The sequence below is a fragment of the Rhea pennata genome, chromosome 22 (genome assembly GCF_028389875.1).
Source record: "Rhea pennata isolate bPtePen1 chromosome 22, bPtePen1.pri, whole genome shotgun sequence".
NCBI classification, from domain to species: domain Eukaryota; kingdom Metazoa; phylum Chordata; class Aves; order Rheiformes; family Rheidae; genus Rhea; species Rhea pennata.
This window is the reverse complement of record NC_084684.1, coordinates 4569083-4595703: the sequence shown is the minus strand read 5'-3', so window position 1 is coordinate 4595703 and position 26621 is coordinate 4569083. Positions and strand designations below refer to the sequence as shown.

General features: G+C 38.8%; 1 protein-coding gene across 4 annotated transcripts in view; it reads right to left on the bottom strand.

Moving 5' to 3' along the window:
- The window catches only part of RERE (arginine-glutamic acid dipeptide repeats), a 248613-nt gene extending 223365 nt beyond the window's left edge, over nucleotides 1-25248 (bottom strand). For all 4 annotated transcript variants that reach the window (XM_062593138.1, XM_062593141.1, XM_062593142.1 and 1 more), the window contains exon 1: nucleotides 25204-25248. The gene's annotated coding sequence lies outside the window, so the exon portion shown is untranslated. The remainder of the gene's footprint in view (nucleotides 1-25203) is intronic.
- Nucleotides 25249-26621: the final 1373 nt, after the last annotated feature.

The window sequence follows — 26621 nt, the reverse complement described above, 5'->3', positions numbered from 1 at the left end:
CCAGAAGCCCAAAGAAGCACATTTTACAGTTATGAATCAAAAAAAGAGAGACTATACTTGCCACTAATTACCCTTAACATATCACCTCAGACAATATACAAGAGTATTTTGGATATGGTCTTCCCTGGGAAGAAGTTATAAAGAGTGCAAATAAGAGGCACTTTACACCTGATAATAAAAATATGAAGGGAATGACTGTCAGCTGACAAACTGAGTATTACAGACTTGCATTCCTCCCCACATGCATTATCCACATGAAGCATAGTATTTTTCAAAAGGTCTTTTTGTTCGCAAGTCAGACTATGCACAAGTATTGCTGCAGTATGAGAGCATTTTAACACAAAACATACCTTCTATTTAGAGTTGTGTAGTGTACACTCTTTGATATAATATACATTATTTTTTAACAATAATCTCTTCTGTAGCTATTAGAAAGAGATATATAGTTTAGTGTTTCAATAGAGCTAAATGAAAGAGGATCAATATTATTTTAATTTTTAAAGGTCTGTTTATGAAATGCAATCATCCTTCATTAAATATGCAAGCTGTGCTTCACAAGAGGTTAGTGTAAATGATTCATAGTTTGATATCGCTCCAGTATAATAACCCTCTCTCAAGAGGGCCCATTGGACGCTTCATCACACCACTCAAGCTGGTATTATTAAAAAAAAAAAAAAAAAAAAAAAAGAAAGAAAGAAAAAGAAAAAAAAAGAACTTTCCCATGACAAAACAAAACAAGAACAAAACAAAAAAAAACATACACATTTAAGAAATTCTGTCACATACAGTTACATGAATATCTTTTACCAGATGTTTCTTCATTTGGTTAAATCCTTTGTAGCTAAAATTAAATGCTTAATCCAGCCACATTTCTCCTTGTACTATCATTCAAACAAACAAAAAACCTTACCACAATAAAAAAGCTCATACATACATACTGCATTTGGGAAACATTTCCTTGCTCAAATAAAAAAAGGTCACTGTCATGTTTAATAAAGTGATTCAAATACACTTACCTAGCTTGAAATTTCACTATTGTTGCTGCATTTCAGTTTAAAAGAAAATTTACCTTCAACATTGAACTTCAATAGGTCCTAAAGATTGAAATCTTCAAAGTCAAAGCTAGACAGCATTAAAGGCAAGACTCTTCTATTTTAAAATGCTAATTGCCACTAGCCATTTCAAAATAGCAGCATCTGGCTAATTATAACATGAGGTTTTAACTAATAAATTCTTAATTATTAAACTCTAGCATTCATTTTCCTTCACACAGACAAAATAGCATTACATTACACCAATTATACACTGTGCATACAATAGTTACAAAAAAAATGGTATCACAAAAATCCCTTTTAAAAAGCTCACCAGCTGCTACATTAAAAGACAGAATATAATGCTTACATTATAGTAACGTCTACAAAAGAAGTGGCCTTATGGTCTATTACACACAGATGCATAAAGCCTCTATCTGGCTATAAGATATTTCACCTTGCTATCTACTCAAGCATAACACACACAGCAGTTCTCTTTGCCCCTACTACAACATTATTTGCCAATAATTTTCATCTTCATCCTTTTCTCTCCAAATGTATGTCTCCAAATTTAATAAAACTGTGCTAAACTCATCCAGTGTTTGTATATATGTGATGCTGAAAATATATTTAATCAAAGCGATATTACACACTAGCGTTTCTGAATTCCTGAAGTTCCCTAGAAAAGACATTTGGTTTGTAAGCTTTAATACTTGACAGGGACACTGCCTCCCTCCCCTTCCCCCCCCCCCCCCCCCCCAAAAAAAAAAAGAAAAAGAAAAAGTGGGCGGGGGGGGGAAGAAATCAGAAAGATAGCCAGTTCTGACAGAATATTTTACAATGGAGTTGCCGAATATACACATTCAATCGCTCCATTTCCCAGAAGATTCATTACAGTTACATTAGAAAGTCAAATCAGGCAATTCTGCAGTCTGGTGAAAGCTAGCATATGAAAGCCGGTTAATACAAAAGAATTTCATTTTAAATAGAGGACATTTAGGACTTTTAAAAGCAACATTATGATAAAAATTTCAAGGTGTTTGTTCTGGCTTTACAGCAGGCTTTTCAAGTCTTGTTTCAATGATGTAGGTGATTTTCCAGGGAAAGAGGGAGGGGATGTTAGATCTCCAAGGTTTGCCATCTTAATTATCCTCCTGCTCCCATATGTCGCTAAGAATCATATTGCAGATACACTTCTCCACTCATTGTATAGTTGTTATCAACTGTTAAGAGTTATGCTAGTACAAACTCTAAGTACATTAGTTTAACAATTAGAGAGGCTTCGTATTACACAGTGTAATAGACCTTTGGGGGCTGTACTTTAAAGCAAATGTACCATTTACTATAAAAACATAACCTATTTGAAGTTTTCTTCTTACCTTACAAGAAAAGTATTGTGTGTAACTGTCACTACGTTTAACCTTGCCCCCATTCCAGCAAATAATGCAGACAGGGAATGTGCATACTTATTAAACTAATAATGGAAGAAGAACTGATTGACTGGGGGGGGGGGGGGGGGAAGAGAAAAAAATCCTTTGTTCTAAGCAGTGTTAGCTTATACTTTCAGCTTATCTGAACGAAACCAACTAATATTAGAGCAGCTCTTTACTATGAGTAATGCAAGAAAGACACCTCCCAAACACACATGCACACAGTTACAATCCACCTCCTCCTCACAAAACAAACAAAAAAACCCACACTGAACACAAAGCAGTTGTCAATGGTGCCGGCTTCAGCAGCATTACAGATGGACTTCATGCACCCCTGCCTATGCTTAATTTAATATAAACCTAAATACAGTCAAAACATCTGGTGCATTATTGATGGTTATCAGGATAAATGAAATATGACATTTCACAGGAACTCATTAGAAATTCTATTTATACCCCATATTTATGTAGTGGAAGACCTACATTTGTTTTTGATTTTCACCTCCTTTGGAAAAAAACCATGTAATGTGTGGATAAACAAGATGCGCTCATGAAAAGACTTGTACACAAATCTTTTCATCATACAAAATGAGAAGAACTTATTTTCAAAGAATATATAGAACACATAGGAAACATTTTCATCTGGAAGGCTTCCAGGTGTTGTTTGTCTGTCTGTTTGGGCGCTTTTTGTTTTTTGCCTTGCACATACACCAGCTACAATCCACCATAATCATATTATACAAACGCAGAAAGAGGTATCTTAAAATGTCTTCAGAAATACAGAACTCTTATGGGTGAGATTAGATAACAGGAAAAACACTGATATCCCTTCTTTTTTTTCCTCAACATGTTTCACTATTTTTTCTCCTACTCACACCAAAAGAGAATAGGCTTCTCAGAAACCATGTAATTTTTATCCCAATTTTTTAAATTCACACTCTGCCTCAGTGCTTTCTATCTGCAGTATTACAGAAAACCCGCGAGCCTCATTTGTGTCTTGGTAACCTAATGAGGTTTCACTCAAGTTGAATTCAGTTATACTATTTGCCATTATTTGTAAATAAATTGTTCATCCCTCAGTCAGAGGTATAATGTTGTTTATAACAAAGTAGTCAAGTTTAAATTTTTATTATTTTTGCATGAATATTCACATGTGCTATTTGCATCTGATTAGATTTGTTACATTCACTATCTCCTAAATTACTTTGAGACAAACTAGATTCCCAGAAGTACTCAAAGCCTAGCATGTTTATCTGTATTGTCTTAATCTGCGAACAATCAAGACTTACGAGTTTTCATACCAGTCTCCACATGGTCTCAATGGAAGCAAAAATACCATCAACTACTACACTGGACTACCAGGAAAAATGGAGCTGAGAATATTGGTCCTCATAGTACAAAAGGACTTGAACTTGCACAATTGATTATAAATATCAAGCTGCTGGTACAACTTAGGAAAACTAAAAGTAAAGTCCTGTATTTCACATCACCCACATTACTTTGCCACATGAAACAGATATAGCAGAAGTGACAAATGAATATTAATTTCACTGCAAGCGTCTGAAAAACACAACGGTTATCTTCCTTCCCAACCTTTGTCAGACGCCACAGGAGTTAAGCACTATAAATTCACTATTCTTTTATTTTAATTTAAACTCAAAGCTGCTACAATAGAAAACAGATTTTAAGATCATTTTCCGAGCATTTTTGCACTACTTACAGGGCAGAAGTAAATTAGGGGCAAAACAGAGAGCGAGTCAAGTGACTCCTAATAAAAATTAGAAGATGGGCACACTTCATTTACAGCATTACTACAGCAAGCAACAGAGTGAGGTTCTACGTGACCCTTATACGTCTGTGCAATATAGCATTATATATCAGATAAATCCACTATAGTCAAAGAATCACGCTTCCCCTTTACTTCCCACATCTTGGCTCAAGAACTGTAAAAAAGTTATTAAAATTAATGCATCCAACTATCATAACTGTCTTTTTTATTACTGGTAATATTCCTTCTAAAATATTAGTCTGCTTGGCTGAGCCAGCATGTCTTTTTGAAAGTTCTCTTTGAAGATCAGAATCTCTTTAGCATGAAAAGTGAAACATGCAATCATGTTAATTTGACAAATAAGGGAAAAGTTTCACTCCAGCTTAGTAATTCTGAAGCTCAAGCTGTTTCATCATGTATATATGTATATGTCCTCCAACCAAGAAATACATAGCTAGCATTTCTCATTCTTCTCCTGAAGTTTAAGTGAGATGCAGGAGTAGCCAAAACACATTATCCAAAGTTATTCTGTCAAAAAATGAAGAATAAAATGTCCATACATTCCAGGTTTTTCTACAACATCAAGAACTTCATGAGCTGGCCAAAGTAAAAGTTTTCCAATATTTAACATAGATTATAACACACTTCATGCATGTGAATGCTGTACTCTTTAATCATTTGTTATTGTTTCACCTGTTCTGCACCAGGTTATACAGATACTGCATATGAAGATTTCCTAACTGATCTTATGTACCATTATATTCTTGAGCTGATTTTAAGTTTTACTGCAGTTTCACTATACCCTGCAGCAACAATACAATGAAACCCAGGTCACCATTACTGTTTCTATATATTCATAAAATCTTTTTAGTCAGTTATGGGTTCTAGATTGCAGAGGTCCATCTACTGTACTGATCAGTACTTTGAGAACAGCATAATATTCAGAACCATCCTGCAGGTCAACTTAAATGCCAAAATCCAAAAATGAAAAGGATGCTAGTATACTATTATGTTTGCCTGAAGGTACATTTTGCAGAGGCACCCCCTTTGAAAAAGAGTTCTACATTTATACATCTGTTATGCTTTCTTCAGCACAAGCAAACACTCACATTTTGCAGACATACAAACCAATACATACTAAAGGCTCAAGTCACAAAAAAACCCAAACAGAATTACTAAGACTGACTCTTTACTGATTGTTCTAACACAGAATACTCCACTCACTGATAAAAGGAACCATTTCACAAGTGGACTAACCTCCTTTCCATAAATGTTCACACTCAAAAGATTTTTAAAAGAACATTCCTCTCCCTTGCAGCTACAGAATTAATTTCAAAGGCATAAACCCATTAAACATTTGCCTCAGTCTGCCCTCAATAATAGCCTCAAGAGATAAAAATTCTCATTCACTTCAACCAAAGCTCTATTGATTCTGCTGTCAGGGTATGACCATTTTCTCCTCATGATCTATAAAACAGAACATTTTGTAATGGAACTGGTATTATTCTTAGCAGCAATATATTTATTTCCTTCCCTGTTTCTTCACTGAGACTCTCTAGTAGTGGTTTCTTACCCCCATGATTTCTGAGCCTTTTGTATTTGTAACCAGGTAAGACTGACACTGAAGTGCTTTCACTAGTGCTTTCTAGGTTATCTCCAGGGAGACCTTACAGCCTGACGGCTATAAGTCTGTCTAGTCTAGAAACAGTCAGGCATGCTATTTAACTGCTTCCAAAACATCCTAGAAAGAAGAAAGCTAGGATACCCAAAAATCAAACAGTTCTATGAGCAAAAAAAAACAAACACATTTCAGTAATCTTTTGAGTCTTACTCGAGAGGGGTGTGTGCTTGATCATAAACTCCTTCCATCTTCACAGATGCCTGCAAAGTCTCTCTCACATACACACACTTTTTCTAAAATCCTCAAGTCATACAAGCTACCATGTTCCACAGAAGAGGAGCAGATGAGATCATGAACTTTTAATGAAACCATTTTTCAAATGGTAGGCTCTCCCCTCCATATCTCTCATACAAGGCTAGTAGGGCCAGCAGTTATCATCAAGAGATGTGAAGAAGCTAGTGATCAGATACACCTACTATTGTGAAAAAACATATTACTGACAAGACCAAGAACTTCACTCAGCACTGGTAATTCCTCCCTCCTTCTAAACTTCTTCGGCTTTTACAAGGCAGATTTCAAATAATCCCATCACTCTCTAAGAGCAAAGGCATTTGGGTTTTTGGACTCCTTACACCCTCAAATACTTCAAACACCACTACTAGCTTAAACCATATTACTCCTTTCATTAAGGACAGATAATTATATTATTCTACTACAACTGCAATAATTATGCATTTACTGCTAATTTCAATGAGGACTAAACCCAAGGAAAAGGAAAAATGAATGCATGTGATTTTTAACCCTCACCAGTGCAGAAGATGACAACACATGGGGACTGCCCATGTTAGCAGTATGCCTCTGTTGGGTTGATATCACAGAACAGTTAGAACAGGGAGTTTAATATCCTTTCAAAAGTAGCAAATTTTAGTTCAGAATAAGGCTATCTTGCTTTTACACTGTAAGGCTAGCAAACATATCACAGGGGCACACAGTACCAAATAGTTAAGATGCCAAGCTTCCACTTATACTCCTACTTCTGAAAGAGATGCATGGGAGGCAAGCCAAAACACAGTATGTTGCACTTTAACTATTTTCCATAGCTCAATTCTTAATAAAGATATAGTGGTATAAAAACAAACTGAAAAACGTACCAGAGAGACTCCTTTTCATAGATGTTCCTTCTTCAAGGTCCACTAACATAATAAGAACTTCTAGAGCAAGGTAGCTGTCCCTAAGTTTGCTTTAAGAGACAGAACAGTCAATCTTTAAATGTGATCATTAGACTACGTCTTTCTCTCTTGAAGACATTCTTTTCCCATCTATTTTTCTTAAGGAAACTGTCTTCCCCCCCCCCCCCCCCCAAGACCTCTGATCATCTAGAAATGTGGTCTGTTTGGTTATCTTTTTTTCTTGCACGTATCCAAATAATCTCATATTACCTCTCACCTCATTCTTACCTTCTACACATTTAATGATCAAGTTAGTTACCTAAATTAAAGTTCATGTAAGATTATGCAAGATTCACAAGACAAAACAGGACTAGCTACATTTTCAAAGCTACATAGATTGCACCACTAGAATTCTGACCTGTCTAAAATGAAGAACACAATTTTTGTCTGTTAATGAATTTCAAATAATATTGCATTAACAAAAAAAAAGTTAAAATTCTGAAGACTTCAAAGTATACAATAGCCTCTCTACCATTCAGAACAGAACACCTTTCTGCAGCAGTCACTCATTCTCCTGAATTCAAATACTTCCAGTCCTAACAGAACACTACAACAACCTTATAAATCTTTGCCTTTCTACTTTCCTAATCCTCAGGAGAAAGAACAAGAACACATTTTTAGTACCCTGAACAGTTTCACTAGCATAACTCACACTTGAGAGCTAACATATGGTTCAAACAAGCATCATATTGTTACATGGTTTTCATACCAACCCTCATAATCCCTGGAACCTCAACATCTGTCTTTCATTCAAGATATAATTACACTTTTATATTTACTTGATCTTAGGTATGATTTTGTTACAGTCAAGGGACACCCTGCTCTTTTGTATTGATATGAACATGTTCTACTTAAGCTTACAAAGTTCTACAGTTTTCTTGCTGACAAACAATTTGCCTATTCATACAAGTAAATTGCTTATACATTTTTTCCTTGCTTTCCAAACTCTGAATACAAGCTCTTAAATTATTATGTCAGAACAACTAGGAAAAAAAAAAACCACAGAAGATATATTTTATAAACTTATAAAAAAAATCAACTGCAAGAGCTTTTACAGTGCTCTGGAAAGTGAAGGGGGAGAAAGAGGTATCAATATTTAATCTATTGCTAAAAATTTATTTTCAAAGCTGTGTCCAGGTGGCATAGTGTTGCAGATGGTTCCATTTTCATGTTCTTACATTAAGGAATCATTTTCCTTTTGCATTATGTATCAAATATAGTACTTGTTTTAAAATCTCAGAAAATAATCTCTAAGCCTTCCTAATTGAAAAAAAATGCATTTAACATTTTTATGGTTTAGAAGCACATGAAATATTAAATTCAAAGACAGAGCTGATCCTCATTTATTGATACTCCCTACTAATATATACCTTTTCTCAATCTTGCAATATTTAGGAAACATTAAGTGATCAGTATAACTAATACGTCTCACTTAAAGTGTGCGTGTACTCTTCATGTTTGAGCAGACAACGAAAGTTCAATTATTTTCTACTAAGAAAACTGCCATGACATGGTGAATAGGTACCATCTTTATATTGCCCAGCTCATAAGAACAGAAAAACAAGAAGTTATAATTCTATATACAGTGATACATTCATCAAAAGTTTTGTAGTGAAAATCTGTTTTTGTGATTTGTTACAGACAGGAATTCTGTTTTCACAGTTCAGGGCAGAACACCAGGAATGATCTCCACTTCATAACTTTTCAAGTTAAATCCACACACATTCATACACTCATTACATGACCCATGTACTACCACATAACAAAAAGATCTTTCTGTAAATTCAATGAACTAAGTAAATGTTTAAACTGACAACAAAATGCAATCATCACTATGAGGCAGAAGAGAAGTCTGAGGAAGACAAATTCGACATATTAATAGAATTCATCTCTGGCAACCAAATAGCAATTAAGATTATAATTCTTAATGATTTCTAATGCCTCTGAATTTGAGATAAGTGTGTTAGCAAGTGGAAGAGTTAGTGCTGACATAAGATTTCAGTCATCATCAATTTGAAATAAATAGTGGGCTTAGAATTAATATTGCACAGTGTTGGCTCAAGGCCACTGTGATGCACTGACTCTATTCACGCATAGAAAGGTATCATTTCCATCCCATCACCACCACCAAATTAAAGAACTACACAGGAAGTTCTTGCCAAAAATGGGGAGGGGGGAGAAAAGGCATATTTTAGAAGGCACGTGCAGCAGAAGAGCATGTTACAGTTCTGTTGCATCACAGAACCTACTGGAAACTGGTTTTAGTTTGTCCATTAACAAGCTACTGAACACAAAAACTCAACCTGTATAACTGGTCACGCTTTCATAGAATGTCTTTAAATAATCAGATGCTAAAAAAAGTCTGCCCAGAACATCTCCTGTATTTGGTTTTCCTTGCTGTAGGTAAAAGTATGCAAATATAGGTAGAAGTTCTACAACCTGCCCAGTCTCCATTATTAAAAGCTAAACAGATGTTTATTCAAAATGTTACATCACTGTTTGTAAAGCACACAGAAACTGCTAATATCAGCACAGAATGGATGTCATTTACTTACACTGCTTTAGGATGAATCATAAAGCGTAACAATGAAAAGCATTCAAGCACAGCAAAACTTGTTAATAGATTTTGATAACAGGAGAAAGGCATCCACTGCATTCATTATTACTGCCGCAACGTATTTCACAGTTAATTCTACACAGATCTAGATGTATGCAATCATACTAAGCGCCATATTTTGGCGCATTATTTATCTAAGCACATGATTCCTTCAATATCTTTCCTACATTAAGTGACCACTACAGCAAGGATTTGCAGGTCCACTATAATGGAAGCTATCCTCTTCATAATCTAGTCACTAGTTCTTCGTGCTCATTTGAACCCTTCATATTTTAGGTGGGGCAATGTTTTCCATTTTTAATAAATATTTTTCTGATCACACGATTAAGAGTGTTATCATAGAGTAACTCTGCAGAAACACAGAACTATCTTCCCATTTTTCTAAACATTCTGAACTAAGCGCCACACACAATTGACTGCAAAATACAGCCTATTTCTTTGTCAGCTATAGTAGACTTCAAATCCAGAAACTTGCATTTTACTTTCCTGCTATTACTAGCAAATTAAAAGTGTGAACAAATGCTGCATAGGCAACAAATAATTCAACTAACATGCCAACAATCACTTTAATCTCTTCCACTTAACCACTGATGAACCTTTTATGAACATAATCTTCTAGGAGCTGACTGGTAATACAAGATAAACCCTGTACAAGTTTAATTAAAAATATTAACTATGTATAGCTCCATGCTTACCAACTCTTTCACACTGAAAAAGCAAGACCTATTATTAATAGCTTTGTTAATCTGGTAAATTGAAGTGTACAGAAATGAGCTAAAGATGCATTCAACAGACCATTTCACATTGAAAAATTAGTTTCCATAAATTATAATTTGCCTTAGCTTAGGCATTAGATGCATTATTTTTAAATTGCTGAACTGAAACATGTTTAGAGTTATAGATCCTATTCTTAAAAAAAAGAAAAAAAAACACACACAGCACAGAATTATTCACTGTTACAGGTTACATTGAGATTAATACCAAAACAAAGCAATTTATCTTCCTGAGAAATACAGGATTTGAGCCACCTGGCTCTCAGATTTAAGTCAACATAGATTTGAGTTTTGTATGCCAAGAGCCTTATTTGACTTGATGTAAAACACGTTATTTTTAACATACCTCATCATTTAAGCAGAGTCTGTAATTCAAGCTGAGGAGATCTTTTCACATTAAAAAATCCTAATTGGAAGACAAGACTTGATAGTTTTGCTTAAATGCTGGTTCTTTTCCACCAGTATGTTATGTACTCCAAAATAAGTTTGCTGATGATACCAAGCTGGGAGGAGTGGTTGATACACCTGAGGGCTGTGCTGCCATTCAGAGAGGCCTGGACAGGCTGGAGAGCTGGGCACAGAGGAACCTCCTGAGGTTCAACAAGGGCAAGTGCAGAGTCCTGCACCTAGGGAGGAATAACCCTAGGCACCAGCACAAGTAGGGGGCTGGAGAGCAGCTCTGCAGAGAAAGACCTGGGAGTGCTGGTGGATGACAAGTTGACCATGAGCCAGCAACGTGCCCTTGTGGCCAAGAAAGCCAATGGTCTCCTGGGGTGCATTAGGAAGAGTGTCGCCAGCAGGTCGAGGGGGGTGATCCTGCTCCTCTACTCCGCTCTGGTGAGGCCTCATCTCAAGTGCTGTGCCCAGTTCTGGGCTCCCCAGTACAAGAGAGACATGGAGCTACTGGAGAGTCCAGCATACGGCTACGAAGATGATCAGCTCTTTAGATGTTGCACTGTAGTAATATAGATCTCTTCTCTTAAATGGTTTGATGTGTTTCATTATCCAGTACTACTCCCAAACGTCAGGCTTTATGTACAACCTTTATCTCTAAGCAGTTTCTCACTACTGCTAAAACCTCTTATACAGGTTTCTGCAGTGTTCAGTCCCCAGAGAAGCAGAGTATTGTTTTAATATCAGTGGTTAGAGAGAGATGGAGGGTAGAGGGAAAAAAAAAAGGAGGGAGGGGGAAAGAGAGAGAAAAAAAAAATAAAAAAAGCTCTGCACTTCAGAGACAACACTTACATCCCACCCTGACAGTCAATTTATCTACAGTCCAAAATCATAGCTAATCAAGTCACTAGAGCAAGTGTATCAGCCACGTACAATGCTCTGAAAGTTCCTTCTGACAAAGATTTCTAGCATCCACAGTCTTTTGAAATATGTAGTTTTTTCAAAGCTACCAAAAAAAAATCGCGTTATGCTATGGATGACTGGTCCCTTAAGTCCTATTTCTACAAGTACAAACTGATAATCCTGAGAACTGTTAACATCAGGCAACTACAGCAGCCAATAATCTCAAAAGGATGTGTAAGTGATGTTATCCAAACAGGCTTTCCCCCATAAATATCCATTAGTTTCACAATTTAAAATATCTTTTATCATTGAGGCATTCACCTAAACAGAAATGCTATAAAGGTAAGGAAAACAGACCCTCCCCCAGGACCACTTAACTTAGAGATTGTTGCTATAACATGTTTACATCCCTTAGTTTTGTCATACATACGGAAGTCCACAGCTTTTCCCAACAGTAGAGTTTGCTGATCACCTTTCCTTGTTCTGCATGTTTTGATAGTAAGTATTTTGTATGCAAGGTGCATGCAGGAGTCAGGGTGCTGGACATGGTTTTACATGTACTACAGAGACCCCTGTACGTAAAGAAGCCACCACACATGCACAGTAAGTTTTCATGCTTTTGAGGAAAACTTTCTGTTAAAGCTTTTAACAGGAAGGTCCATGACCTAAGGCTTACTGTTAGATTTGTGTCAGCAGAGAAAAATCAAGAGGAGCAGCACAGGATATCGAACATTGCTGGGCTCAGTCAGGCTGATTTATACCATTTTCATTGTATATTTCCCTAAAAACAAACAAAATGCTCTGTTTTACTTGAGATTAAGGTTTTGTGACAATTTTTCAGGAGACTGGTTGAGCTGAAATGGATTGTAGCCGACATAAAGCGTATGCAGTGAAGAAGAAGAGTAACACAGTAGTAGTTGGAGACAGCTGATAAGCTTCTGCCATTTCCAGCCTTACCAGAAGATTTTGTTTATTCCAATTATAAGGAACTGGACATATAAAAGGCGGAGCAGCTAAAAATCAAATTTTCATTAATAAAACAAGCAAGACAGGATTCCTGGTTACATATTGCATAGTGATGTCCAAGAGATGGTCAGTGAAGCCATTCCATTTCTCAAGACAGACTATTGCTTGTAATGGGCAACAAGCCACACTGAAATGCTTTAAGGAAGATGACATTAGCAAGACTTTCAGCGGTCATTGTGTCAGTATTATGCCACAATCCAGGGAGCTCTCACAGCCTTATATTTTGTACGGGTATCCATGATAACAATGGCTGCAAAGTAACAATCTCAAAAGGGATGATATGCTGGACATGAAAACCATAAGTTCAGTCAACCTTCTGCTAAAAAAACAAAGAAAGAAAAAAAGATTAATGAATATTTAAAAAGCATTACCAAGATGCAGTGGAACCTAGAGAGAGTAGAGTACACAAAGAGAAGGAAAATAAACAGTCCTGTAGTTACAGCGTAAAGTTTCCACATAAAAGTTCCAGAAAATCCAAGTAGAAATGACAATCAAGTGCTTTGTAGGTACAATGAAGCAATAGGTTTAAGGCACCTTTAAAGCCAGGAGTGATTCTGTATTGTTACACTGTGTGAAACATGAATGGAACTGGCAACATCTTCATTTCTCTCAAAGAAAACTACCAGAAAATTCACGTTCAACACTAGATGTATACAGGCTCAGAAACACACCCACTCACACAGAGAATCAACCTGACTGAGCTTCAAATAGAAAGCTTTTAAGATCTTCTCCAGAGCCCAGGGCTTCTTCACACCCGCACAGAATCACATATTGATTTTAAAGAAAAATATTTAAGTGAAGTTCAAATTATGTTTCTACAAAACTAAAGAACACATTTTTATTAAAAGCAAATGTGTACATAAGATACATCTTCTACTTAATCTTACTAATGGGTGACATCATCTCTTCCCATCTTGGAAAGTTCATTCAACATTTATATCTTCACCTTTGTTTACCTGAAAGCAAAATCCCAATTTCATTCACTTTAAGGGGGTGGAGAAAATATTATTCAGCATGTATTTCCAGTATTGATTCAGAACTGCTACCTGAATTAACAAATAATCAGCTAGTTACAAGGAGGAGTTTAAGTACATGAGCTCTTCATTAGTAATATATAAAGACCTCCTGCTATTACAAAGCGTGAAGATATATATTTAACGCTAAAAACACAAAGCAAATAAACAAAGGAGGAAAATGTTACAATAATTCACACAAAGCTTATTTTAAAGGCAAACTCAATCAGGACAAGAACTGAAGCATAAAAACGATTCAAGAAACACTGAAAGCAGCTGTCTAGAATTTTTTTTTTTAATCGATAACTTGCATTTGGCAGCTAACGGAACTTACATTTAATAAATACAGAGTCGTTTTAATTCAAAGCTAAAGAACCAAGTATTTTCTATAGCGCTACTCTTAACAGAAGATCCTCAATTGTTTTGATACAGACAAGTAAACCAAATAAATATTGATGATGCATCAAGACATATAACAGTGTAAAATTACAACAGAATATTGTCACTGAGGTTAGATTAAAGAAAGAAAAAAGATAGCAACTCTCTTTAAATTTAAACACAGCAGTCAGACAGTGAGGCTCTAAAACCATATGGAGCATGGCTTTACTGGTACTTTGATGCAAATACACCACCTACATACAATCTCCACACATCAAAACACAACAACAACACTGAAGCAACATCCATGTTTTTATGGCACATCTTACCTCCCTGTTAAAGTTCCAACATTAAAAAAGAAAAACCCACCCACAACATAGTAACATGGTAAAATATCAAGAGAACTTCCTCCAGTGATAAATGAAAAAAGGTGTGAATAACCATAATAAACAAAAAACCCTACCTGTTCAATTTATATGTTTGAAAGGCAGTCATTTCTTAACTTGCAGGATAAGAAGTTCCTGAGTTCAAATATTAATTAACACTGGATTACTGGAACACTGAAACTGTCTGAATTTTATATATATATATATATACATATATATATATATATATGAACACACACACACACACTCACACATATAATTTTTTTAAGTATATATTTCATCATTATGCTATAGATTGCAAGTCCCTTATAGGACAAATAGAGAAAAACAACACAGAAGAAAAGTGTGTCATAACACACATTTTCATTGTACTGATCTATCAAGGCAAGTTCTTTATATTTGGGGGTTCTCTAGATAATTAATATATTAATTTATTAGCCAAATTGCTAGGTTTGGGAGGATTTGTTTCTAGAGAATGAACTAGTTATTTCATCATTACTGCAAAGAAGATACATAATGCATGCTTCTAAGTTAGCATACGTTTTCATGTTACATAAACACATGAAAAATTAGCATTTTCATATTGCATATCAACATCTGCACAACTTCTTGATAACAAGACAGTACCATTGAACCTATTTCAAAAGCAGAAAAACACAGTTGCAATAAGTTGTTTACTTCCAGGTCATATGAAAAGTTATTTAGAGAGTCAGAAGCACATGAGTCTTGTGATACCAAGGACATCTAAACTCTTGTTACTGATTAACAGTATACCATCTTCCTAGTCTCTACTGCTGTCTACTTGTAGCATGATCATTTGTTATCTTTAGGAATTAAATATACGACCTAATTAAGATATCTTTGAGGTTTAATACAGGAAACGTTTAATTTCAAACGGGATGTTACAAATAAGAGACCTCATTCACTAATAATCCCTGCCAGCCTTTGTTTCTATTCAAGAATATCCAATGCATGTGTTAGGGCTTCAAAAGTGTCTCAGCAATAAGAAGCGTGAATGAAGTTTATCAGAATTCACAAGACTTCATTATACACACATAAAAGTAATTACTTTCCACATAATACTAAATTTGTACTTTGGGACAAAAAGCTATGGAAGTAGTTATTTGATGAATAATTAGTTCAAGCAAGAGAACAGGGCTCTCACGAACTGAAGCAAGCCTGTATGAAGAGAAGTGACATACAATGAGAAAACAAGTGGAGCCAGTTTTCTTTCTCTCATATATTACAGACATGGAAAGAGAACTATGCAGGAAGACAATGAAATTCGACAATAGAAGACTAGGTCTATTCAACATGAAGAAAAGCAGGAAATAAGAATCAAATGACTTTTTCCAACCAAAAGCATGGGTAGACATACTGCTTACATAACTATGTTTGAGAAAGCCTGCAGTGGAAGGTAGCTGTGACAGTAATGCAGATTCATGGAGAGCAAATATATCCCCCAAAGCTCACACTAATCACCAAAAAAGGATAACAGCAGGTAGAATCCTAATGTTTCCAGTAGCGGGATTATCAAAACCATGGAGGGAAAAACAAACAAACAAGAACACCCAGGAAAGGAATACAAATAAGTTTAAGCAACATTAGTTTCTACTGACTGGCTAAGGGACACCAGGCATATAGTAAAATGTCATGGATAATTCTATCATTTTGCTATGAATTTGTATAATAAAAAAAGATTACTAGACTACCTGCATCATTGTCCTTTTATCTACTGCATATCTATAGTATCTCAAAATTTGGTTCAAGACATTCAGAAAAGGAGCCATGACTATTTCAGCAGGTCAGAACCTAATTTGGATTCTAAGTTGACTTTCAAAAGTGCATATGCTAACAATTGACTCAGCCTTTTTTCTAAACCAAGTATTATTCAGCCTTTAATCCAGAAGCATTCATTGCAAACTCCCCTCCAACACAAGAGACAGCATTTAAACAGAGAAGTGCTACATGCATATTCCCTTTATTCAGACATGAGGCTGTATTCTTTGCATCTCTGACTTAGCAGAACTACTTGCACTACTAGTGCATTCTCCACTAACAAACATCCAACATCATCATGTTATCAATGTTCCCTAAATTCATTTGATTTGACAGTTAACTCTGGAATAATACCCTACTCTAGCTCTGCCCAGCCAACACAAGAGCAACCTCAAACTGTTTTTCTACTGTTATCAATCTGAAAGCCCTCAACAGCTTCTACCAGCAGTTCAGCTGAATTAAGGAGCAAGAAAAACAAAACTGAACACGAAAACAGAGTCAGAAAAAAACTCAAATAAAGGGGAAGGGGTCTTCCCTGGTTAACCACAGAAACAAGGGGCAAATCACAGCAAGTTCTTAAAGGGGCAGGGATGGGAAGAGAATTAGAAGGTTTAGGCTTTATTCCACCAGACCTGCACATGTAGATTTGGTTCCCAGTAATATCAAATAAAGCTGTAGTTCAAGTCTTACAAAGATCTCAGACCAATATAAAAGCAAGCTAATTTATCCATTAACTGCTCTTACTCTCTGGGCATTTGACTGAAATTTTTAAATGTATAGGTACCTTTAAGCACATCCTATCATTGTTAGGATTTATATCATGAGTTCATGTTAGACAGCAAGCAGCATAATTCAGCACTTTAAGGAGCAGTCAGAGGCAGGTCTATTAAGTTTTGTGAAGTGTAAATGAATGACCTTGGAGACATAAATTAGATTTCTGAAACTCCTAGTTTGTCAAAATGAGGATTAAGTGTTTAAGTTTGTTGCACCAACTTCACTAGAAAATCTCTAATGGAGAGATTGAGTTCATTCTTATAGAACATGTACCATTCAGGCACAGACACCACATACCAAAAGAGTTGGTAGTTGAACTGCTGTTATATGGTGCGTTCTGTTCACCTAGAACTGCCTGTGATCTTTCCCATTTTAAAATGAACCAATATCAAGTGAGGCAAAGCTATTTTTTGCAGAATAATGTCAGACATTAGCCATAACCACACACAATTTAAACAAGTTCACTAGTCTAAGTTCTATAGTCCACTTTGAAAGTGTGATCACAATGAAACTGATGCAATTGAAATACGTGCCTCAAAATATTACAGAGAAAGAGGATGGTAAAAAAAAATAATTAAAAAAAGAAAGAAAAAAACCACTCTAAATAAAAAGGCACAGATAGAATTCTGAAACAGATTAACTAGTTTTCGTGGGTTTGGAAGAAAAAACTTCCAAACAACAACAACAGATTCCCCCCCCCCCACACACACACACCCCCCCAAAAAAAAAAAAAAAAAAAAAACACTGGGAAGAAAAGGTTTAAGAGAAAAGCAGCTCCTTTCAACACTAAGTCTTCTGAGTTCAGAGCAATTCTTTAAAGCTATGGAGGAAACTTCTAGCTATGTATTTGCTGTGTAAGTCCACACCATCATCATAAAGCATTTGGTCTATAGAACCTTCTCACATGCCAAGTGCTATTTCTGAATTCAAAGAAAATCTGAAAGTTTTGATTATCTGGGTACACTATTTTTTTTCTGAGTATAATTTCTTGGAGAAACACAACTGTTAAAGCACTTGGAAATCTCTGATGCACTGTCACATCACTCTTTCACATTCAGGCATTTTTCCTATTAGCATGCACGAATGGATGAAGACTCTTAAATCAGGACAAGGAAAAAGAAGCATTTTAGCATCAACACTGTGTATTCTAGTCCCTTGTGGTTGCTCGCATTGGCAGGCTAGGGTCATGCATACACCTTTTCTTAAGATTCATAGTTCTTCGACACACAAACATTTACTAATTTTCATATTCTGCACAAACCTTCTGACCCCCCAACATCCTGTAACAATACATAACTATCAACTGAACTTGTCTTTTTTAAGGCAAGGAAATGGTTGCCTCTTATCCCAGTCTAAAATGCAAGGCTTTGACAGAAACCATCACATTCTGTTTTAGTTCTCTATTCCACCACACCCAGTCTACTTAAGCCTAGATCATCCTGCTTTATATAGCAACACAACCATGTAATTATTGGAAGTACTCAGGTTTAAAGCAGAGCACATGCTTATGAGCTAGTAATTTTAGTAGCACTATACAGAAGACCCATCTTTAGCAGCCTCTTTAATGTCAAAAGTTTATTATCCTCTACACATTTTAGTTCTCTCACTGTAGACATATGCTTTGAACAGTTTCCAACGGAAAGGAAACTTAAAGTCTTTCTTCACTAGAAGTTCTGCCACTGACATTACAAGTATCTCTTGATAATACTTTTGCTAAGGTTCTAGCTAAAACAAGACAATTTGCCATACGTAACACACATGTAGTGGCAAATACTACGCAGGCTGCTGACTCAAGGTATAAATGCACAGACAAGGTCCTACAGGTCACAGCCACTACGTGGTAAGCATCCAGACCATTTACTCAAAGACAGAAATAAAACAAGACTGCTCAAAGTTAGCTGTCCTTCGCAGAAGGATGAACGGCATCTCTTTCATATGCTGTCAATAAGAGTGGATACTTGGACACACAGATACTGGCTGTACAGTTGCTAACAGTTATTAGGTTCACACTGCAGCTTATCCTATGGTAACCGAGTGTGTCCCTACTTCACGTTAGGCACACACAAATGTATAGATTATCAGCATCATTACATGCACCATTAACAATATACCCAGGTAGATTCCTCCTATCCATTCCTGACTCACATTCAGGCTAATTCCAAGTACAGAAATCCAACTGTAGGGTCAAGAGCTTAACATACAATGCCTGCCCAAGAATTTATTATATTCTGCTTATGACAAGATATATGAAATCAAATAAGGTCCATCAACTTTAAATTCTCCCAGTCTCCTAAGATGAATTAGGCTTACTACAGCTAGAAATTATCTGTTGGAGAGTTGGTAAAAAAAACAAATGAAGAATCATGTCAAATAAAAGCTTGTTCTTCTACAATTTTAACAGTGAATTCACACTAATAAAAGTCGATTCCTTAATGTTTTTCTTTTTTAAGCATATTATATAATAACAAGAATGTTTCCCCTAAGTATTTTAACAAGCAGAAGTACAAGACGACGCTGGCTTCTAGACCAACAGATCACTGAAAATACTTCCAAATAGCTCCCGAAGTCCATTAACAGGGAGATAGACCCAAGTGTCACAAAACTTGTCTAGGAAAGTGAAGAAACCTTCCTTCAAGTCTTACTTAATACATTCTTAGATCATCACCCCAAAATAGTCAACCACATTGAAAAGACAAACATCAATGAGAAACTACTCATCATGCACACACAAATATTTATTAGCACTAGGTGACAGAAGTTAGAACTTATTTTCCCTTTCCTTTGGTCTAGTTTCTTGGGGAAGAGTAACTTCTATAGCCACTTCACTCCTCCCTTCCCCCCCATTCTTCCAGTCTCTTATTCTCTCATTACAGATCAGTAACTGCTTGTTCCCACTGTATTTAGACCAAATCTGCAAGGACAGTTATCGCAGTATTAACTAACATTCCTGCAAGTTCTGTACAAAAGCAGCAGGTGCATAAGAACCACCTCTCTATAATTAAATTACAAATTATGACCAGATAAAAGCCCACATTTTACATTTTGCTTGGTAGCCAGCTGGTTAGTAGGCACATCCATGCCACTTTCTCATTCAGCTGTCACGAAGGACAGGGGAAAAAGAGGAAAGAATTGGCGATGTGGATGGAGTGGGCCAGCTTCAGGACTTGCAAGTTCTGTCACAAAAAACATAAGCTTCATTAGTCATGGTCATGATTTTTTTCCCCCCTACATTGCAACCTTCACTGTGTACACTAGGAAAAAAAAAACATACAACACTCATCATTGCAAAACAGAAATCCAGTTACATATTTGAGACACAATTTTGGTCTATTTCAATATGTAAGAATCAGTAACATCATGATAACAAATTTTCAATATACTCAAGCAGATTAAATACTTAGATTGACCAGACCTCAGAAGTAATAGGCACTCATTTTCTTTCATTCATCTTGAGTTTCAAAGCAAGTTAACTCTCATTCATGTTCTCTAAGAGAAATAGCAAATAATCTATATTTTTCAGTTATCTGGTTTAAAATAAATTTGATAAATACAAAAGTTTTACAAGTGAGTCATGTACCACTTAAGCTGTTGTACATTTTCAGAGTTGCACTTTTAACAGAATTAGAATGCCAAATTCAAACACACAATGCACACAATTCAGAAAAACACCATCAGCCAGCTCCGACATGGTGCATTTCATGCAGATTTCTAAGGATTTCACAAAAAAGGCTATCATTATCCTCATTATGCACAGAAGGAAAACTGATGTTAGTACCCAAGTTAGTTTTCCTTTTCGTTAGGCCAATCTACTATTCTGTATGCTCAGTGAGCTAAACAGACATTTGTATTCAAAAAAACCTACTGAAATGGGAATAGTCAGCTAATATTTCGATCTGTTTGTTTTTTCAGTCAGTTACAGCAATTCCTTGCCTCAGTAGAGTTCTAAATCAAAAGAAACCAGCGTAGTATTCATATCTTGTTTGCTCCTTTGTTCATACATCAGCCTCTCTGAAAAGAGCAGTTGGGCACAGCTACCAACATTATAAAAGCTTGTGTAAAACGCTGCTGGCAAACCAACATAAAGAGCACAATACTGCGTTGTAGATCCTGCTCCCAAATGTCTCCTATCACTCCCTAAGAGAAGGGCCTAGATTTTCTTCCTAGTAACTCACTGGCAACATCACCTCCAAATTGCACACTCAACTCTTCCAATGCGTTCCACACTAACAATGCCTCCTTCCAATTTTCTCATTGCAACAAACCAACTTATCATCAATCAAGTAAAAACCTCATTCCAAGCAGCTTAAAGCTAAAAAAAACTAAAAAAAAGAAGGTCTCTGATCAATACAATTTTTGTTCTTTCTTGGTTCCAAGATATCTCTCTCTCTTTTTTTTTTTTTTTTTAGGCATACTTTAAGAGCACTGATCTAAGTTTAAGTTTTGCGCTAAAGTTGGATATTATGCATCCTTTTTAAGTCTTAAGTAAAGGGATGATTTGTTTGGACTTTGTGCAACTCAAACAACTGTAACACATTTCCATAGCCAAACCAGAATGGAAAATCACAGAAACTTTGAATCAATTAGTCTAACCAGACTATCATCCTAAAACATATATATATATACACACACACACAGTGGAAAGCCCTTCATAGCCTTTAACAGCAGAAGAAGCTGCTGAGATCATCTGATCAGGTCTCCAGCACAGCACCCCCCCACCCAAAAAAAAAAAAAAAAAAAAAAAAAAAACACAACTTCCCACTCCTTAGTCTATTTTTTTGTTGCTTGGGAGAAGGGGGGGAAAGAGGACAGAACAGAATCCTTTCTAAGAATTCTAAGGATTTAGTTTCCAAAGTCTCAGTTGGTCCACTGCTCTGCCACTATACTATTAAAATAGTTATCTTAAAGACCTTTGTTCAACTGTTTATTCCAGAAATGTCCAAGTTTACTCTACGTAAGAATAAATACAGGCTGATCAACAATATTCCTGCAATAGTCTACATGCATGTACTGAAAGTAATATTTTACCTTTGGCAGAACTGCTGTACTACAACTGGTTAACACACAGTTTGGGAATCTCTCTGGAAGGCACCTGAAAGAGTTAGCCATCTGATGCCTTGTTACAGATTATAACTGGATTTCATATTATAAACATAAGAAAATTCTAACTAGGGAATTCAGAGGTTTCTTAATGATTTATTCCAACTCCAAACATCCTCTTAAATTTATCTAGTTGTAAAGCATCTGCTCACTCAGCGCATTCCAGGATGAGATCGTAAATAATCGTTTTCCAATTGCCATTATTTTTATTAAACTAAACTACAAATCAAGCACTGAATTCATATGCCAGAGTGTAGAGTGTGTATTACTGACACTTACAGTGTCCTTAAATATGGCAGATAATGAAATCAAAGTCGCCCCCAGGCAATCTTAACATATGAACAGCTTAGTTGAGGAGATAACACAAGTTCTGCTGTGCTATTATACAGCTGGCAACATATACTTGCAAAATTCTATATGCTCATAGCACGTTTTTCCCCTCTCACTCCCAAAAGTGATATAACTTCTTTATGGGTGAAATAACCATCCAGTATTGCTAGAACAATAATGTATTTTGTATCTTGGATGATAAGTTTACAAGTAACATGCTATTTAAAAACAACAACAAAAAATTAGTAAGCTGCAATATCAGAATGCTGTTGTTCTTATCTAACCCATAATCATCACGAATTACACATACTATATCTCTGCGTTTGTGAATGTTACTGAATATGCCCTTCGTTGCAGCAGCACAGAATCTATACCCATAGGTCCATAAGATAGACCTCTGCACACATATGAAAAAAAAGAGAAGTGAAGTAAAAGCAACCCTTAGATGCAAAGAAATTACCATTTGTTAATCCAGCTACCTAATTCATTCTTAAGGCAGGCTTGCCTCTCCTAACTCAACTTACGTTTTCTCCCCAAGAAGTGCTAAGTAAATGTAACTAAATTACTACCTTTTGCACAGGGAGAGCAAAGGCTTTGCCCAGATGGAGAGTTATCCCTCCCTCAGTTGCTTCATAGTACAAACGCACATGCCACAGGAGTCATAAAGCCAGGAAGAGGCAGCATAAGTATTTCACTGTACTTCTCTCTGAACCCCAAACACAGTGTTCGTGCAGACAATAACCTACAGGAATCTTAATACTATCACCAGTAGCACTGAAGCTATGTTAGTGGTAGAATAAAATTAAAAGCAAAATCAATCCAGATGCCATCACCACATTTTGCACAGGTAACAAAACTGAGGAAGTCAATTATCCCAGTTAGATACTGAAGTCAGCTAAAGAACAAGAAACACGATGTGGAAGCCTCATATTTTAGCCAATGCTCCATTAAACTACAACAGTCACTGCTGCCTACTCTTACTTTTTCCAAAGGATCTAACAGACTGGCATCTTTTCCTCAACACCCACATATCATTTTTTTTACCCCTCCTCTGCATACCTCAATATCATCAGTTAGTTGAAGTTATCAGTGAGCCATCTGAGATTTTAAGCATACCTTAGTCTACAGAGCAGCTCAAGCCCTTATGCAGCAGTCCCTCTCTTACATAGCTTCAGAGCACACTATACACACAGAATTGTTTTTGTGGGGTGTTTTTTTTTTTAAAAAAAAAAGACACTAAAAACAAAATCATTAAACAATCATCAAGAAAGGAAGTCATGTCCACCTTAAAGTCACCTTTTAACATCTGCACACTTCCTTTTACTCATTTGCCATCCCAATGCATTAATCTGAAGTACTGTCCCTTGACAGTGGCTCTCCTTGCAGCAAATCCCAGACCAAAATTCCTAGTGGTGATACACAACTCAAATGTGAGGATAATTTTTATTTCAGGAAGTCGGGGGGGGGGGGAGGCAGCGGAGGAAGGGAAGAGAGTGAAAAAGCTGCGCGTGATTCAGAAGAGCATACCTCGGAGTCTCACCTCATGTGCCCCCCTCTTTATACATTCGCTTACAGGCAGACAGAGAAAGACAGAAGTAGAGCCAGCACTGAGAGCGGAGGAGGAAAGAACAACAGAATGTTTCGGTATCCTTTAGCTTCCCGTTTACTATTTTGTCTGTTTACAAGGTTACCAAAAGGTCATCCCGGAGAAGGAGGAAAGGGGAAGGTGTAGCAAGTGCCCTCCACGCTCTGCTCTTCACTGCTCAGCAGCAAAGGGGCCCGTGGGGGCGCGAGGAGCCGGTCCCGAACACGGGCGAGCGCAGGGCGGAACAATGAGCGCCCGAGCCGGCGCGCACCTCCCGGGCCCCGGTCTCCAAAGCCTCCACACGCCCGGCACCGCACCAACCCCCGTCCGTAGCTCACGGCACGGGCTCACGGAGCAGAGACAGGACAGGTCACGTTCAACAGAAATGCTTTTATTCTTGCAGAAACGCTCCCTTCCCCTCCCCGCCACCGTGGGTTTCCCGATTCAAAGGGAGCAGTGTACGCAAAACAAGTGTTTTTCTGTTAACACCAGAACGGCAGAAGATACAATACCCCGCACACAAATCTATTTGACACGTGCATCTTTTATAATCAAGAATTACTTCTTTTTTTTTTTTTTTTTTAATATGGTCTTCATTTTTATCCGGTAAAAAGTCTGCATTCAAGGAGGGCGATGCTGTTTAATTTACGCCACTTCTGCTTTGTTTTCAGAAAACATTCCTCCTAACCCGAAACAATAAGAACTAGCGGACAAGGCCTCTCCGTCCGGTCACGCCGGCGGGGAGACGGAATAACGCGCCGATCTCACGGCCGCTCCACTGCGCCTCGGGAGCGGACAGACCCCGGCGCGCGGACTGCGCAGGAACACCGCGAAAGCCCGGTGTGCGCGAAAGCGACGGCTTCAGGGCAAAACTCCGCATAAGAAGCCAGTAAATCAGGAATAACCGCAGCCGGCGCCTAAGAAGGAAGCCCGGGGCAGGCGCTCCGGCAGCGGCCCGCGCTGCTCCCCTCCCCTCCCCGCAGCTCCCCGGCGGCCGCTTCCCGCACCGCTGCCCCAGCCGCCCCCGGCCCCGCCGGCGGAGCCCCCGCGCCGCGGGGCCGCGCACCCACCTGCGGCGGCGCTACACCATCGGCGGCGGCGCGGCTCCCCCTCCCTGCCGGGCGAAGCGGCGGCGGCGGCGGCGGCGGCGGGCGGCGGGTCGCGCGCGCGGTGCCTCAGCGGCGGGCGGCCAGGGGCATCCTCGGCGGCGGGCGGGCGGCGGCGGGCGGGCGGCGGCGGGGCGGGCTGTGGCGCGGGTGCCGGGCGCTGCCTTCCCCCTCACACACACACCACACACACACCGCACGCACGCACGCAACGCACGCACCGAACGGGCACCCAGCAACGCAGCCGGGCCGGGCCCGCATGCCAGTATCCGGCCTGCCCATTGGAGCGGCCGCCGCACCTCGTGACCCGGCGGGCGGGCGGGACCAATCAGCGCAGTGGATGGAAGTGATTTAAAAGAATAGGGCGAAGGCGGAGGGGGGGGGCCGCGGAGCGGGCGGGGGTCGCGCCCGGCCTGCCGGGGACGGGGCGCCGCGGCCGGCGGGCGGGCGGGCGGGCGGCGCCGGGGAGCGCGGCCAGGTCGCCGGGCCGGGGCCTCCCGGAGCGCGGCCTGGCCTCGCCGTTTCGCCCCGGCCGGGAGGGAGCAGGCCGCGGGGCGCCCGGGCTCGGGCCTGCCCGCGCCGCCGCCGTTGTCCCCAGGGCCGCGCTCGGCGCCGCTCCGCAGCCGTTAATAAACACGCGGCCCCTCGGGGGGGTTTTAAGCTGCTTCAGCTCTGAGCCGTTAGGCGGTCACGAAAGATGGCGCGAAGGTGCCGGTGCAGTGAATAGAGCAGACTTGGGACTCGACCTGCGCCCGCGGAGCGGGGCCCGGCACCGTCGCCCGCGAGGCCGCAGCAGGGCGCGCGCCCCTCGGGGGCCCAGGAGCCTCGTGCGGGGTCGCAGCTGCTTTCTGAAAAAGCGCCAGGACGGGGCTGGCTTTGCCCTCCGTCACACTTGCGTAACCCCAGCCGTTGGCTGTCTCTGAGCCGTCTCCCTGGCTGGCTCCAGGGGTATCGCGGGGGGCGTGCTGGAGGCTGTCAGCGTTACTGCCCTTAGCAGAGGGAGGTGGGGGCTGCTCTCGCTGTGGAGAAAGGCGCACACGAGGAGGTTTGGGGTCTACATCAGAGGAATTCGGTTCTTTACCCCGAGCATACGGGGCAAAATTATCGCTAGGATAACTTCAGGGCCAGCAGCACCAGAGGTTGAGACACAGGCTAATAACTAATTTAGATAAGCGTCTGAAAATGCACATCAGTTAAATGTCTGACACAGCCATTTTGGAGGCTATACTTAAGGCTATACCCTTGATAGGGTCTGATTTCATCTCTCCTATTTTCTCTGCTAATTACAGTTGCACATTCCCCGGTCTCTGGATGTATGCGTTAAAAACTACACAAATTGTCACAAAGGCAAGGTTGCCTTCAGCTTTCTCTGGTCTCCATAT